We start from the raw sequence: 6,000 nt of genomic DNA on the forward strand, positions 1-6,000 counted from the left end.
TTTCCTTGACATTTTTAAGTGTCATTTTTATGAAACTGAAGAACCACTTTCTCATATTTGATGGTGTGGGTGTTTCTGTCTGTACATGTCTGTCTCTTGCCATCATTCAATGACTGTTTTAGTTTGGGCAGAGGAGTGACAGAAAGTGTTGGGTGGGCACTAAACCACTGAATTTTTGTGTAAAAAGAAACAAACCTCTCCTAAATCTGGTTTCATCCTAACCCTCTTTATGGAGGTCTCACCAGTGAGTGTGCTTTCAGAGTATCCTAAGGCCTCCAAAGAACAGATGATTACAAAATCTGTTGGGGTGATTCACACCAGCAGCCTCAGAATTTGAGAATTTCAAATATGTGATGACTTAGGGAGCAAATACCATGTTAGACAAGTACACCCATTTTGGATCACAGAGAACCAAAGTATTTATTCTCCAGAGCTTCATACCTTCTAACACAAATGTAATTTTTAAGTCAGAGAGGATAGCTGTTTCACTGCCTTCTTCACAGATGCACTGCTGTTAGTTTACTGGTAACTGTTTTAATCAAAGTAGGTGGCTAACTTTGGACTATTTCATGCTGCCTTATTTTCTCCAGTACAACTGCACAAAGCAATAGAATATGGTAATTGAATTGGTAAGGAAAGAGAATGTGGCATATGTATTACAGGAAAGAGCACTTAAAATGCAAGATGCAGTTTTCAAAATACTTAAACAATAACATTTTCACACTTTTAATTAACATCAGGGAGATCTTCCAGCCTATTCATTAGGATTTTTTTTATTTCAAGTAGAGGTCTTATTGTTGTAATAATTTCATTTTTTCTCTGCTGTTACTCATGCATAAATATCGTTGTTAGATGGTATCCAGAACAGCCTACTGTGCAAATGAATGGGAGTAAAATATTTTCTACAATGAGCACATACACATCTAGTCAGATGATGACAGCAACACTTCTTTCTGTAATCCAAATTTTCAGTGCTTTTATCTTGTAACCTTTGTTTCTTTTACTTTTCTGTACTCATGACAAAGTTGCAGCAAGGTTTGTGTCTTCAAAGGAACCTCCTTGGTTTTGAAGTTCAGTCCACTCAGAAATGGATGACACATTACTAATTTAAAGGCAGAGTTTCAAAGTTTTTATAATGAGTAGTTTTATTTTCCAAATATAAGCTTTTTTGGTGTGTTCAGAGAATCAAACATCTCTGGAAAACTGCCACTTTTTCTTTTTTTTCCTTTTTCTTTTAGTGGTGCTTTTAGAGACACTAAATTATTTCAGTTCTTTCTGGAGTATTTTGTGTTGAAAAGCAGCCTTTGCTGAGGACAGTGTCACGTTTGCATAACTGCATTCCATATTTTTCCAATTTGCACCACAAGAGAAGAAATAAAGTTTATAGCATTTATCAGGCACTGGGTAGAGTGCCAAATCCAAGACAAGGTTTTTCTGAAGTCTGCACATGCCAGGAAGGTAATGGATAATGGACTGGTAGTAAAATGTTGATGCCGGGGAAAATACTGGCCTGCCATGAAAGCCCCAAAAGGAAAAAAGTAAAGCTGCAGCATAAGGATTCTATTGCCAATAAAAAAAGTAAATGAATGCAGCTGCCAAGCAGCAACACGAGTGACATTTTTATGGTTGTGAGACTGTTTTTCTAATTCTGAGCTTCCCAAGTGTATAAAAGCACACCAATGTTAATTAATTCCTCCCATCAGGCCTACTGAGCTGCTCTCTCCCAGTGGATCTATGATCACCGAATACGAGCTAGCAGCAATGGCCTGAAGATGAGACTTGCCTCAGCAGAGCCACTCACAGGTTGGATAAAACAAAGGAATCCTATGGAAAAGACAAAATTTATTTTCCCTCCTTGAATAGTTTCATCATAGAGAGCTACATTTGTCTTCATGTTCACTCTTTACATGACACAATCACATTTCAGCTTTCATATTTCAGGTATGTTTACTATACCACAAAGACACTGCTGAGTCTCTGCTGAAGTGGAAAGCTGAAGGTAGGTTGTTGTTCTGTGACTTAAAAGAAATAAAAGGGTTTTATGTCTGATCTTATCCATGCCACTTCATTAAAGAAAAATGGAAAGACAGAGACTCCTAAACACTTAATATGGCAGTAATCCCATATTTTTTAAAAGTTCTAGTTTGGTTCACTGTGATATGATGGTGAATAAGGTGTGAAATGCTGTTACTTTCTTAGCAGAAGAGAGCCAGTATATAACACAGCAGGCTTTAAACAGTACTAGGAGCCGAATATATATGAAATTGAAAAGCTGTGAAAACTGGGAGAAGTATGTCAAATAATACTTTTTTTCTGTCCTTAATTTTGTGTGTTTCCTAAAATAGTAAAAAACGCAATTATTTTAGAAACTAATTGAAATTTAGTCTTTATTGCATTCTACACATGTTGCAAGCACAGAGGTAGGGGTTTTTTTTTGGTTGCTGTTTTTTTTCTCTCTTGGGCTAAAGAGAGAATTAAAAGGATTACTCAGTATTTCACCAGTCAGAAATACTAGAGAAGAAAAAGCAAATTCCATAGGTAGGACTCTTTGTTGAATTCAAGAGACAAACTAGATTTGCTGTGCTACTGAATACTTCCAATGCATTCCTGAATATATTTCTTGGTTTCTGTTCCACTTTGGCTTGGCTCAGCAGCACTCGTGTACCTGGCAGGCCATTCTGAGGTAAAGCTGCAATAAAGGCGTTGGAGAGCTCAGCTCATTATCATTTCATTCTCCTCCTCTCTTCTTATGTGTAAATCATATGCTTCATTGGGAATTTTGCTTCTTAGTAAACCTTTAAATAAATCCTTACCAATATTAAAAACCAGAGATGCAAAATACTCTTCCTAATTCATCAGTCTCTGAAATCAGCAGAAATTTACTTGTTAGATTGGACTTTTTAAAATCTATAAAATATATATCTTCTCACTTGGTACATCTAGCCAAAAAACACTGCAACTCTTCCCCTCAAAATAATCACAATTTTCTTGAGCCTTCTGATAGAAATAGATTTCCTTTTATGTCTTTTAAGAGGCATTAAAAATGGAATTATCATATTCATGGGAAGTAATGTGAAGTTAAAAAGCTTTTTTGTTTCAATGGGCCATGGTGACCTGGTAGGATCTGAGTAGCTGGAAAGTGAGGCACCTGCTACAAATTCCCTCCATTTTTTCCCCCCGCAAAGCTGCTCTTTGGTTCTCTGCCAGAGAGCTTTCTCAGTCAGTCTGTTTTCACTCTGTTGAGACCAGAGATGTTTATTTCACACATTTTCCATGTTGAGGTGATGTGGCTTCAGACTGCTCACTGAAAATAGAGTGAGGCCCCAGTCAAAAATGCTGGCTGAAGAGAGAGCACATTATAGCCCAAGAATTTTGGATGGAGTTTGAAAGCAGTTTCAGACATCCTTCATGATTTGGTGATTTTCATTTTTGTAAAGTAATCTGAAGGTTCTGTGGTGAGTATACACTGTTCTTGGAGATGCCATATAATTTTTGAGTGAGAATGGCCAAGATTTGGTGGTTTTTGCTTTTGGTGCCTGTTTGTTTTAGTTGTTTGTTTGTTTGTTTTTCTAGACTGCCTGACTACTTGATGTGGGCACATGTTAAAAGACTGGATAATTGGGATTTGTTAACACTTTATGAGGTATTAATTATTAAAGAGTGTTGATGCTTTAGGTTATAGAAGAAAAAAATAACCAATATCTGGTTGTGAAGAACAATAATGGAATTTTGGACAGTAGGGAATGTGTTTAGAGATCCTGTTGGACTTAATTTTAATTTTAATTTTTTTTAACAGTGGTGGGGGAAGCACATTATACTCAAAATAGCTCACCAAGGCTGCTTTGGGTAGTTTTAATTCAGAGAATTAAAAAAGAACTTTTGATGGGAAAGTAGCCTCTCAACAGAGAGAAAAAATGGAAAGCAGTAAATTCTTTTGTTTTTCCTTGTTTTTGTTAAAGTACATGAAACTTCTAGAGAAGTATAGGGGGCTGTGTGTGTGTGTATATCTGAATATCTATATCTACACACTCACGTGAATATGTACATATCATAATGAATTTTACCAACAAGGGTTGTCAAGGGTTGGTGGTACTTTTTTGGTCTTTCCATAAGTGGTAGAAGTAGCACCCAAATTACAAGTGCACCATAGGGCTTATTTACAAGCATCTAAGAACTTTCTCAAATGACAATTTTTGGTCAAATGCTTCATAATTAGGCTTTGGTATGGAAGAGTCTTAAGAATTGTCATGCTGTTTAAATAATTGCAGCATCATGTAAGTATCAACCAGTCACACATTTTCTTTTCACTCTCCTAAAAGAATTTCAACAGCACGAATTGGACTGTCAAAACAGTGGTAGATGCTCTTTGAACTAAACTTTGCAATAATTTTCCCTTTGTACTATTATGACATTGGACATTGTGAACCTCAGCATGCTCAGTGAATGAAAATGGAACATCACAAAAACTATTTTCCAGAGCTGTCAAATCAGGACACAGAAATAAAATAACTCTTGTATCCCTCTACATTATAAAGCTCTTCTGAATAACACTGAACATGGCAACAACTTTGGTGATTGTTAAATAGAACCGTGTCTTGGTTCATGCCTCAAAAAAGCAGTCTTGACAAATGACCTGAGCAGAGAAAGAGAGGGGAGTTTGGAGAACTAGATCACTTCACTTCAGAATTACTAGTTATTATGTCACTGATAACAGATTTCCATCAAAACAATGCAGAAGGCTTTCAAACTGAACTAATCTTAACTGGTCTAAGTGTCCCATTGTAGCCTCTGTTTTGTTAGGAGTTATTAGCCTAATCAATTAAAAGAAAAATGACAAAAAATTAAGCATGTCTCTGAGTACAGGCTTCATTTATCTGAGTCAATAATTCCTGTGCAGAACTGAGAGTTGATTTATTGTTGCAGGCCTTCCAATTTTTGTATTTTTAGGATAAGGCTAGACCTCCAAACAGATTCACTGCTAGCCCACACCAAGGGCAAGAAAAATTCCTGTTGCCCTAGGAGATTTGTAAGAGGCCTCTAGATTTTTATCAAAATGCAGAGGTAAACAGGGTAGAAGAATCGACTAACTATGTGGCAAAATAATTGCCTTCAGCTGAAAATTCAGAGAAGCTTAAGTATCTTGGCCAGTAAGGCTTTTGACAGTCCTGTGTTTCTGTTTGTTAGCTTTAAATCTGTGTTATCAAAATCTCGCTAATCTCTTGGAAACAGATATAGTTTTCAGGCAGGGTTCTTTAAAGGTAAATTGAATTTCATGATTGCAAACCAATCAACAAACACAACTGCAAAAAAATCTGTTGATTTAATATGATAAAAAAGTGACATAATTTTGGATTAAAGGAAAATAATGAAAACTATTTGTCGTATTCTGTTTTAAAAGACAGACATAAGCAAAACCAATAGAACAAGCATTCATTTTCCTGTGGGCCATCTACAGTCTATATAAGATGAAAAAAAGCCAATATAGGCCTGGCAAAATTCCATTTGCTAGACACTTATAAAGAGAAGCCTTTTACTTTTAGATGAGGTATGCCCGCAGTCTGGGGAGGATATCAGAAGGGTAAGCAAAAATTTCTGAAAGAAGACCAAGAAATTTGTTACACTGCTTTAGTCATTGGCCTGTCTTGTTTAAAATGCTTTAGTTTCCACAGAGCCTATAAATTCTTGAAAGTTCAGTAAAATTATGTAGCCCTATAAACATCTGATCTGAGCTATAAATCACACTTTGTTCAGAAGTTTGGGTCTGTGACAGGAAGAAAATAATTAATATGATACCTTGAGAAGAAAGGGCAGACTGAGTATTTTGGCAGAACCTAAGACACTTTCATTACTGGTATTAAGGGATGAAGGCTCCCCCATAGTAAGTATACCTTGGGTTCTCCAGCAAAAGTGACTTACAATGAAATTTATAAGGGAATGAGTCTGGCAAGAAAAAGCCAACAAAAAAAAAAAAAAAAAAAAAAAGCCCAGAGAAAGGAAGGC

The sequence above is a fragment of the Oenanthe melanoleuca genome, chromosome 4 (genome assembly GCF_029582105.1).
Source record: "Oenanthe melanoleuca isolate GR-GAL-2019-014 chromosome 4, OMel1.0, whole genome shotgun sequence".
Classification (NCBI taxonomy): Eukaryota; Metazoa; Chordata; class Aves; order Passeriformes; family Muscicapidae; genus Oenanthe; species Oenanthe melanoleuca.